The sequence below is a fragment of the Hibiscus syriacus genome, unplaced genomic scaffold (genome assembly GCF_006381635.1).
Source record: "Hibiscus syriacus cultivar Baekdansim isolate YM2019G1 unplaced genomic scaffold, ASM638163v2 tig00010968_pilon, whole genome shotgun sequence".
NCBI lineage: Eukaryota > Viridiplantae > Streptophyta > Magnoliopsida > Malvales > Malvaceae > Hibiscus > Hibiscus syriacus.
The window spans coordinates 1,880,104-1,893,454 of NW_024062239.1; positions in this window are offsets into that span (position 1 = coordinate 1,880,104).

Below are 13,351 nucleotides of genomic sequence, written 5' to 3' on the forward strand. Positions count from 1 at the left end.
AGTGCATTTAATGTACGTATATACTATAATAGTCATGATAGTATGATTTATAGATGAATGTATGGTAAATTACCAAAGGGTACTTTGTGTGCTAAAATGGTAAGGAAATCATACTAAGTGTATGAATTTCCAGATAGGGCACTTTTTGTGCTAAACTGGTAAGGAAATCATAGTGTATGAATTTCCAAATAGGGCACTTTGTGTGCTAAAATAGTAAGGAAATCATACTAAGTGTATAAATTTCAGATAGGGCACTTTGTGTGCTAAAATGGTAAGGAAATCATACTAAGTATATGAATTTCCAGATAGGGCACTTTATGTGCTAAAATGGTAAGGAAAGCATGTAACACCCGTAACCCGTATATTTATACCTATACAGATTACGGATGTCACCCGTATTTTCTAAAACCATTTCAAAATTTAAAAGCGATTTAAAATTTATTTTCTTAAAATAGTAAATGATATTATAAAATTATCATATCATAAAAATTACGTTTCGTTGTAACCAATTTAATTCAAAATACTTTTATTTATGAATAGTGAATAGTACCGAACAGTGAACAGTGAACAGTGGGGGAATCGATTCCCTGTAGCAGGGGAATCGGTACCCCTTTTTCATACTATAAATTTTGGTTTAAAACGGGGTTACTGTTCATGCTACAGTAACTTCCGAAAATTTACATATAAAACTCATAAAAATTAACCTTTCATCACTATAAAAATTCCCAAAAATTTACTCAATAATTAAATTAAACTTTTCCAAATTACATGCCACTATCTAAAATCAAATTTCACAATAGGATGTCTTACTGATATTGAAATACCTCTCGATGCTTGATGTCGTTCTGAACTCTTTATTCTTATTCTTTCTTTTTACCTACGCGTGAAAATCATCACACGCTAAGTATAAACTTAGTGAGGCAATTAAAACAATATATAGTGCAATACAATTCATGCATGAATTATATTTCAAATCCAATGCCATAAAACCATGCTAATAGCATCTTCAATATTTTACCATGATCAATATAATATAAATTTCTTACCTTTTATCCCATAAGCTCATAAGCTTATTTTTACCAAAATACTTAAAATTTAAATTTCATATGCTCGTAAGCTTATTATTATTTTTTCAATATACTTGCCATTATTCCGTAAGCTCATAAGCTTAGTTGCATGGTTACTATTATTAACCAATAAACATGATCCATAGTCAATAAACCGTAGACATAGCCCAATATAACACCCTGAGGACCCTGGGTATACGAGTAAAATACCTTCACCGTAGTGCTAAACCTGCACTAAGCTTACGCCATAGTGCTAATCGGACAATACACATAAGGTCGTGCCCACCACCTACACTAAGCTTACACTATAGTGCTAATCCGGACATAACCTGCACTTAGTGTCCTTACACACTATAGTGCTAATATAAACCTGCAGCTGCTATACTCTATGGCATGCCAACTATATCCTGTCCTCAATGACTTACTTTGGGCATATAGTCTATTTTATTCGATCCATCCGTGGCAAAGTATATTATCAAATTTAACATTGGGCAGTTCATACCCGAAAACATTCATGGTAAAATATCACATTTGTTTTCATGATCAATGTATTTTAGTTTCATACTCTGACATATCAATGTCAATTTATAAAAATGATATAAAATCATGCCGATATAAACAAGGTCGACTTATCGCAAGTCTTCCTTATGATGTATAAAACATCCATGTATAATTTCATGCATGTATTGCACTCACCTTGACACTTTATGTCTTTCAAAATGTATAAGCCTCACTATTGTCCATAATATACCCTTTTTATACTTGACTTGCTTCAATTGCAAATCAACCATGATCTGTATAAATCAAAAATTCATAATAATACATGTTAGTATTTTACTAACATAAATACATTCCACCATATCTCCATACTATATTTGAAATTCATCATTGATCAAAATATTCAACTCTTAATAATTCCTTATAACATTGTAACCAAATTTTCCCATTTACTCAAAATGGTATTCACCATTTTACCACTTAAATTCTTAATACCAATAATTCCAACATTGAAATTATTTCCATTCAAATGCTTTACAAAAGCATAAATACATTTACGTATCCAACCATGCAATTGTTGTACTTAAATCACCAATCATTTCAATCTTCCCAAAATAATCAATTTCACATTTAACACTCATTTCAATATCAAACAACAATTCCAGCATAGTACATCAATTATACAACACTTATACAATAACCCATCAATTTTCCAGAATTCAGACAACTCGTACTACCCTTAAAGAATCATTAAACTGTATTGATACACACTGGAATTTAATTTCATTTCTTCCGTTAAAAACTAGACTCGAATACGAATCTATCCATATAAAGAAATCATTCTAATTCATTATGTACAATTTATGGTGAATTTTCAAAATTCCAACAGAATTTGTTTTGTTACAGAATTCTGCTGTCCGACTTTTCTGACTTTCTCAGTTAACAATTCATATCTATTTATACAACTTGAAATTGATCCCCGTTTGTTTTAACAAAACTAGATCCATATATGACACAATATATAAAAATAACCTCCAAATTATTTTTATATATTTTTCTGGTGAATTTTTGAACCTACTGTAATTCCCAAAATCTAAACTGTTTTCTTTAACCTCATCCTTATGTTCTTCATCAATTCATACAACCTCAAATCATCAATAATCATCATCAATTTCAACAACCATAGTATAAACCCAAATTTCCAGATTTGGGGATATTTGAAATCAAGCTATATTATCATGCAATATTAGTACCAAAAGATAGTGTTTTTCGCAAATAATCATTTTCAAATTCATTTAATTGTGATAAGACCAAAACACCCTTAATGAATCTCCAAAATCACCATAAAACCAAAGCCATCTGATATTACAAAGTCAAATATAATTTAATTGACTTTGACCAACGAAAATGCCCTGAAATTTTCAAAACTTGCGTTTTAGTCACTAAATTTCACAGTTTCGGTTAAATCTGAAAATTTGCACATTTCCAGACCAAATTTCTCTGATATAAAATATTAAAATAATATTTCCATCCATTTTATAACATCCTTCAAATTGTAAAATTCCAATTCGATCGGAATTTACCGATTTCTTACCGGCTTTAACTCTTTCTTACTAAATTCCAAATCCAACAATATGATTTCTATAAAACTCCACTCTCAAGAGTAAACCATCTATTTATGGAATAAAATTCTTTTTAAGAAATTATCACTTAATTCCCTACACTTTTTCCCAAATTTTATACTTTGGCCATCAAACTTCCAAAATTTACATTTTGGTCATTATCTAAATTTTTGGGGTATTACAATTCTCCCCTCCTTAAGAAAATTCGTCCTCGAATTTAAAACTTTCTATGAAAACACTAACTCCTCTTTTTCCCTTGAAAATTCAACTCCCTTTGGTCTTGCCAAACTTCTTAAATTCTGATTTTTCCTTAATTATGAATTTTGTGAAGATCATACTAATCATTAGATTTTGAACTTGTTTAATCAAATTCTTCAATCTGATTTAAAAAATATCTACACATTTTATATCATCCTCTATATCCCAAGTAATGTCCTATATTATGATTTTCTGAATCACTTTAACTAGAGAAATCATCTTGTTACGCAGTTCTTTGATTTCTCGAGCTAATATCCAAACTGATTTTTTTTTATAATCTGGTCGGCTCTTAATTTCCTTTGATGAAATAACATGTGAAAGATCCAATCAATACTTTCTAAATATCGACACATGAAAAACATTGTGTACTTTGTCCAACTCTGGTTCTCCATTACCTCCATAATAAATTCTAACTGATAATCCATCAGTCTAAATTTTTTTTATCTCATAAGATCCAATGAATCTTAAGCTTAGTTCTTCTTTGCCTTTTTGAGGCGCACAATATTTTTTCCAAAATGATACCTTGAGAACTACTTTATCACCTTCATAAAATTCAATCTCTTATCACTTCAAGTCTGCATAAGACTTTTGCCAATTACTATCATCTTGAGATTTTCTTGAATCTGTACTTTATCATAAACCTCTTTCAATAAATAGGCCAACAAAATTTCAATCTTAATTTGAACCCATTCAATGGTGTTCGACAATTTCTCCCATTAAAACTTCACACGGAGTTATCTTGATGCTTAATTTAATAAGTCATTGTAGAAAAATTCTACTAAAAACAATTACTTTTCTTTCCCATGATTCCTTATAATCAATCACACATGCTCTCAGCATATCTTTTAATATCTGAATAGATTTTTTTTTAATTTACCATCCGTCTGTGGGATTAAAGATCATACTGAAATTAAATCAAATGCCCAACACTTATGCAAATATTTCCAAAGTCTTAAAGTGAACTTTGGATCTCTGTTGGATATAATGGATACTTGTATTCCTTGTAATCGATCTATCTCTTTGATATACAACTCGTATATTTATCCAATGCATAGTCCATTCAACATCGGAATAAAATGTGCCGATTTAATTAACCGGTCACTATCACCCAAATGGAATCTTTTTATTTGATGTCAAAGGGTTGTCCAATAACAAAATCCATAGTGACTCTTTACTATTTCCACTTTGGAATATAAATCAGTTGCAACAATTACGAAAGCACTTTATGCTCAACTTTACTTGTTAACATGTTAAATATATCAACTAACTCAATATTGTTTCATTTCATACTTGGCCACCAAAATGACTTTTACATCCTGATACATTTTTCCCACCTGAATGCATAGTCAATGGACTATAATTTGCTTTAGAAAGAATATCTTTCTTCATTCCTTATGAGATGATCACTATACACCACATACTTTTTGTTCAATTCCAGTTATACCAACACTGGTGTTTTGTTAACATATTCTTTAAAACTGTAAACACTCTTGACATTTCTCAGTCCAAGCAAATGAAAATCCTTTCTCAAGAGCTTGATAAAAGGAGAAGCATCGAAAAGTTTTTCACAAACCTTCGATAATAACCAAGAAGAGCAACTTTTGATAGCCAACTCACACTTTGACATTTGGCATAAAACTTTTACTCTTAATTATCTCGAGCACAATACAATATGAACATCATGCTCTATTCGTATTCGAGTATACCCGAATGTCATCAATAATACCACCTCAAATTAATCCAAGTAAAATTGAAATACTTGATTCATCAAGTCTATGAATGCTACCTGAGCATTTTTCAAACCAAACGGCTTTACCACGAACTCGTAGTGTCTATACCGTTTCTTGAAAACTATCTTTGGAACATCTTCCTCTTTAAAATTTAACCAATGATATCCCATTCGAATATCAATTTAGAAACATTGTTGCTCCTTTTAAGCTAATAAAACAAGTCATCAATCCTCAAATAGGATATTTGTTTCTGATAGTTACTTTGTTAACTATCAATAATCTTTTCAATAATCTATGCATAGTTGCATATATCCATTTTTTATAACCAATACATGTTACCCAAGGTATAAAATATTCAGTCTAATGCATCCTTCATCTATCAATTCTTGCATTAGTTCTTTATTCTCTTAGCTCAATCGAAATCATTCGATATGAACCCATAGATACAAGATTAATGTCTTGATAACCATCAATATTGAATTCTACCTCTCAATCTGGAGGTAACCCATAATAATAAATCTAAAAAGATTTTGGAAATTCCCAAGTTATGGAAATAACATATAATCTTACTTCAGATACTGAGTATCTATCATTAGCTAGAAAAGCTATGCATCCTTTTACATCATCTTAATCGTAACTATTGTTGATATCACATTAGTGATGATTTCACTTTTCATCAATCATTAAAAATTTTAATTTCTTTGCATTTTTTTTCACTTCTTGCGACCATTAACCAACCTTATTACAGAGACCACCAACTTATGATCAAAACGGTCTAAAACTCGTAATGATAATCCATCGATTCATCAATAACATAAGCTTCTGAATCTTATCAGACATTACTATTTGTCCTTCTAACCCTTGTATCATGATCGTGACCTATGAGTATTCCGTTATAATATCACTCGATATCAAGTAGAATCGAATATTTATACTTTATAATTCCTTATTTCATATTAAGGAAATCTGTATAGCTTATCCAGATCCATAGGAATTATTCTTGAACATTTACAACATTTTCCATCTCAAATGAAAAATTCATTGTTCACATCATTCAATAAGAAAACTTGATAAATTTGTAGCAATAACTTCATAGCAATTAATGCTAAAATCACACTAGTAAACAAATTACTCCTTTTCTTATCATTACGAACTTGACACTTTTAAAGTTCTTGAGAATCCATCTCAATCTAACATTAATTCATTGTAGCATGGAAAGTTAGACAATCCATTTCACATATTTACCTTCACAAGGTAACTCTATCCAATTTTATGGACTTGATATCCATTTTCAAACCAACTCATAACCATTTGATTTACTAATAATTCAACTTTTTTAAACATTTAGCGGAAATCATATTACCGTTTATGTATTTCCTCTTGCTCAAATCAACAATGCTTTTAACAATTTATTGCTAGCTTAAATATTTCTCACTATTTAAGCTTACCTGGAGAACCTCAGAATCATCACTAGATTCAGAAATCTACTCTGGATCCATCCGATTCGACTTTTCTTGTAAGTCATTCAAACTTTTAATCGATTCTTTCCACAAAATGGAGAAAAAATCCTTTATAACATCCACCCTTCTAAGGTGTTTTAAATAAGTCATATGTGTTCCCTTTTTGTCGATTTCAATCTCGACATTCTTTTCAACCATTTCAACTTATTACCTTTGTCTTTAATTTCAACATCTGAACATAGTCAGAATCATCATACATTATTAAAAGTAACTTTACTCCCAATAAACATCATCACAGTATATACAAATATCAGTAACTTTTGACATCTAGTGGCATGTATACACTTTTTAACTCAAAAAAACCTCGGTTTAGTACTAGAATCGGCTAAACCTGTAGCTCTGATACCAATAAATGTAACACCGTAACCCGTATATTTATACCTATACAGATTACGGATGTCACCCGTATTTTCTAAACCATTTCAAAATTTAAAAGCGATTTAAAATTTATTTCTTAAAATAAAATGATATTAAAATTATCATATCATAAAAATTACGTTTCGTTGTAACCAATTTAATTCAAAATATTTTTATTTATGAATAGTGAATAGTACCCGAACAATGAACAGTGAACAGTGGGGGAATCGATTCCCTGTAGCAGGGGAATCAGTACCCCTTTTTCATACTATAAATTTAGTTTAAAACGGGGTTACTGTTCATGCTATAGTAACTTCCGAAAATTTACATATAAAAACTCATAAAAATTAACCTTTCATCACTATAAAAATTCCCAAAAATTTACTCAATAATTAAATTAAACATTTCCAAATTACATGCCACTATCTAAAATCAAATTTCACAATAGGATGTGTTACTGATATTAAAATATACCTCTCGATGCTTGATGTCATTCTGAACTCTTTATTCTTATTCTTTGCTTTTTACCTACGCGTGAAAATCATCACACGCTAAGTATAAACTTAGTGAGGCAATTAAAACAATATATAGTGCAATACAATTCATGCATGAATTTAAATTTCAAATCCAATGCCATAAAACCATGCTAATAGCATCTTCAATATTTTACCATCATCAATATATAAATTTACCTTTTATCCCATAAGCTCATAAGCTTATTTTTACCAAAATACTTACCATTTAAATTTCATAGCTCGTAAGCTTATTTTTTTTTCAATACTTGCCATTATTCCGTAAGCTAAGCTTAGTTGCATGGTTACTATTATTAACCAATAAAACATGATCCATAGTCAATAAACCGTAGATAATAGCCCAATATAACACCCTGAGGACCCTGGGTATACGAGTAAAATACCAGCACCGTAGTGCTAAACCTGCACTAAGCTTACGCCATAGTGCTAATCTGGACAATACATAAGGTCGTGCCCACCACCTACACTAAGCTTACGCTATAGTGCTAATCGGACATAAACCTGCACTTAGTGTCCTTACACACTATAGTGCTAATATAAACCTGCAGCTGCTATACTCTATGGCATGCCAACTATACCCTGTCCCTCAATGACTTACTTTGGGCATATAGTCTATTTTATTCGATCCATCAATGGCAAAGTATATTATCAAATTTAACATTGGGCAGTTCATACCTGAAAACATTCATGGTAAAATATCATATTTTGTTTTCATGATCAATGCATTTTAGTTTCATACTCTGACATATCAATGTCAATTTATAAAAATGATATAAAATCATGCCGATATAAACAAGGTCGACTTTATCGCAAGTCTTCCTTATGATGTATAAAACATCCATGTATAATTTCATGCATGTATTGCACTCACCTTGACACTTTATGTCTTTCAAAATGTATAAGCCTCACTATTGTCCATAATATACCCTTTTTATACTTGACTTGCTTCAATTGCAAATCAACCATGATCTGTATAAATCAAAAATTCATAATAATACATATGTTAGTATTTTACTAACATAAATACATTCCACCATATCTCCATACTATATTTGAAATTCATCATTTATCAAAATATTCAACTCTTAATAATTCCTTATAACATTGGAACCAAATTTTCCCATTTACTCAAAATGGTATTCACCATTTTACCACTTAAATTCTTAATACCAATAATTCCAACATTGAAATTATTTCCATTCAAATGCTTTTACAAAAGCATAAATACATTTACGTATCCAAACTATGTGTTGTACTTAAATCACCAATCATTTCAATCTTCCCAAAATAATCAATTTCACATTTAACACTCATTTCAATTCTCAAACAACAATTCCAGCATAGTACATCAATTATACAACACTTATACAATAACCCATCAATTTTCCAGAATTCAGACAACTCATACTACCCTTAAAGAATCATTAAACTGTATTGATACAAACACTGGAATTTAATTTCGTTTCTTCCGTTAAAAACTAAACTCGAATACGAATCTAACCATATAAAGAAATCATTCTAATTCATTCTGTACAATTTATGGTGAATTTTCAAAATTCACCAACAGAATTTGTTTTGTTACAGAATTCTGCTGTCCGACTTTTCTGACTTTTCCTCAGTTAACAATTCATATCTATTTGTATGCAACTTGAAATTGATCCCCGTTTGTTTTAAACAAAACTAGATCCATATATGAACACAATATATAAAAATAACCTCCAAATTATTTTTATATATTTTCTGGTGAATTTTTGAACCTACTGTAATTCCCAAAATCTAAACTGTTTTTCTTTAACCTCATCCTTATGTTCTTCATCAATTCATACAACCTCAAAATCATCAATAATCATCATCAATTTCACAACATAGTTAAACCAATTTCCCAGATTTGGGGATATTTGAAATCAAGCTATATTATCATGCAATATTAGTACCAAAAGATAGCGTTTTTCGCAAATAATCATTTTCAATTTTCATCATACTCATAATCCTAAAGAAATTGCTTGAAACATGAGTTGAAGATCTCTTACCTTTGAAGAAACCCACGCAGCTTTTGGAAGAGAAGATGAATACATTTGGCTGAAATGTCATCTTAATTTACATTTCATTCCACTTTAAATGAATATATTATTCATTTAATTGTGATAAGACCAAAACACCCTTAATGAATCTCCAAAATCACCATAAAACCAAGCCATCTGATATTAAAAAGTCAAATATAATTTAATTTGACTTTGACCAACGAAAATGCCCTGAAATTTTCAAAACTTGCGTTTTAGTCACTAAATTTCACAGTTTCGGTTAAATCTGAAAATTTGCACATTTCCAGACCAAATTTCTCTGATATAAAATATTAAAATAATATTTCCATCCATTTTATAACATCCTTCAAATTTTTGTAAAATTCCAATTCGATCGGAATTTACCGATTTCTTACCACAGTTTCGGTTAAATCTGAAAATTTGCACATTTCCAGACCAAATTTCTCTGATATAAAATATTAAAATAATATTTCCATCCATTTTATAACATCCTTCAAATTTTTGTAAAATTCCAATTCGATCGGAATTTACCGATTTCTTACCGGCTTTAACTCTTTCTTTACTAAATTCCAAATCCAACAATATGATTTCTATAAAACTCCACTCTCAAGAGTAAACCATCTATTTATGGAATAAAATTCTTTTTAAGAAATTATCACTTAATTCCTACACTTTTTCCCAAATTTATACTTTGGCCATCAAACTTCCAAATTTACATTTTGGTCATTATCTAAATTTTTGGGGTATTACAATTCTCCCCTCCTTAAGAAAATTCGTCCTCGAATTTTAAAACTTTCTATGAAAACACTAACTCCTCTTTTTCCCTTGAAAATTCATAACTCCCTTTTGGTCTTGCCAACTTCTTAAATTCTGATTTTTCCTCCTTAATTTATGAATTTTGTGAAGATCATACTAATCATTAGATTTTGAACTTGTTTAATCAAATTCTTCAATCTGATTTAAAAATATCTACACATTTTCATATCATCCTCTATATCCCAAGTAATGTCCTCTATATTATGATTTTTCTGAATCACTTTAACTAGAGAAATCATCTTGTTACGCAGTTCTTTGATTTCTCGAGCTAATATCCAAACTGATTTTTTTTTATAATCTGGTCGGCTCTTAATTTCCTTTGATGAAATAACATGTGAAAGATCCAATCAATACTTTCTAAATATCGACACATGAAAAACATTGTGTACTTTGTCCAACTCTGGTTCTCCATTACCTCCATAATAAATTCTAACTGATAATCCATCAGTCTAAATTTTTTTTATCTCATAAGATCCAATGAATCTTAAGCTTAGTTCTTCTTTGCCTTTTTGAGCGCACAATATTTTTTCCAAATGATACCTTGAGAACTACTTTATCACCTTCATAAATTCAATCTTATCACTTCAAGTCTGCATAAGACTTTTGCCAATTACATATCATCTTGAGATTTTCTTGAATTATCTGTACTTTATCATAAACCTTTCAATAAATCTAGGCCAACAAAATTTCAATTTAATTTGAACCCATTCAATGGTGTTCGACAATTTCTCCATATAAAACTTCACACGAGTTATCTTGATGCTTAATTTAATAATGTCATTGTAGAAAAATTCTACTAAAACAATTACTTTTCTTTTCCCATGATTCCTTATAATCAATCCACTGCTCTCAGCATATTTTAATATCTGAATAGATTTTTTTTAATTTACCATCCGTCTGTGGTAAAGATCATACTGAATTAAATCAAATGCCCAACACTTTATGCAAATATTTCCAAAGTCTTAAAGTGAACTTTGGATCTCTGTTGGATATAATGGATACTTGTATTCCTTGTAATCGATCTATCTCTTTGATATACAACTCTGTATATTTATCCAATGCATAGTCCATTCACATCGGAATAAAATGTGCCGATTTAATTAACCGGTCACTATCACCCAAATGGAATCTTTTTTATTTGATGTCAAAGGTTGTCCAATAACAAAATCCATAGTGACTCTTTACTATTTCCACTTTGGAATATAAATCAGTTGCAACAATTACGAAAGCACTTTATGCTCAACTTTTACTTGTTAACATGTTAAACATATATCAACTAACTCAATATTGTTTCATTTCATACTTGGCCACCAAAATGACTTTTTACATCCTGATACATTTTTCCCACCTGAATGCATAGTCATGGACTATAATTTGCTTCAGAAAGAATATCTTCTTCAATTCCTCATTATGGATGTATCACTATACACCACATACTTTTGTTCAATTCCAGTTGTACCACACTGGTGCTTTTGTTAACATATTCTTAAAACTGTAAAACACTCTTGACATTTCTCAGTCCAAGCAAATGAAACATCCTTCTCAAGAGCTTGATAAAAGGAGAGCAACCATCGAAAAGTTTTTCACAAACCTTCGATAACCAGAAGAGCAACTTTTGATAGCCAAAACTCACACTTTGACATTTTGGCATAAAACTTTTTACTCTTAATTATCTCGAGCACAATACAATATGAACATCATGCTCTATCTTCGTATTCGAGTATACCCGAATGTCATCAATAATACCACCTCAAATTAATCCAAGTAAAATTGAAATACTTGATTCATCAAGTCTATGAATGCTACCTGAGCATTTTTCAAACCAAACGGCTTTACCACGAACTCGTAGTGTCTATACCGTTTCTTGAAAACAATATTTGGAACATCTTCCTCTTTAAAATTTAATCGATGATATCCCATTCGAATATCAATTTTAGAAACATTGTTGCTCCTTTTAAGCTAATAAAACAAGTCATCAATCCTCAAAATAGGATATTTGTTTCTGATAGTTACTTTGTTTAACTATCAATAATCTTTTCAATAATCTATGCATAGTTGCATATATCCATTTTTTATAACCAATACATGTTTACCCAAGTATAAATATTCAGTCTAATGCATCCTTCATCTATCAATTCTTGCATTAGTTCTTTATTCTCTTAGCTCAATCGAAATCATTCGATATGAACCCATAGATACAAGATTAATGTCTTGATAACCATCAATATTGAATTCTACCTCTCAATCTGGAGGTAACCCATAATAATAAATCTAAAAAGACTTATGGAAATTCCCAAGTTATGGAAATAACATATAATCTTACTTCAGATACTTGAGTATCTATCACATTAGCTAGAAAAGCTATGCATCCTTTTTACATCATCTTAATCGTAACCATTGTTGATATCACATTAGTGATGATTTCACTTTTTCATCAATCATTAAAAATTTTAATTTCTTTGCATTTTTTTTCACTTCTTGCGACAATTAACCCAACCTTATTACAGAGACCACCAACTTATGATCAAAACGGTCTAAAACTCGTTAATGATAATCCCATCAGATTCATCAATAACATAAGCTTCTGAATCTTTATCAGACATTTACTATTTGTCCTTCTAACCCTTGTATCATGATCGTGACCTATGAGTATTCCGTTATAATATCACTCGATATCAAGTAGAATCGAATATTTATACTTTAGAATTCCTTATTTCATATTAAGGAAATCTGTATAGCTTATCCAGATCCATAGGAATTATTCTTGAACTTTACAACATTTCCATCTCAAATGAAAATTTCATTGTTCACATCATTCAATAAGAAAACTTGATAAAATTTGTAGCAATAACTTCATAGCAATTAATGCTAAAATCACACTAGTAAACAGATTTACTCCTTTTCTTAT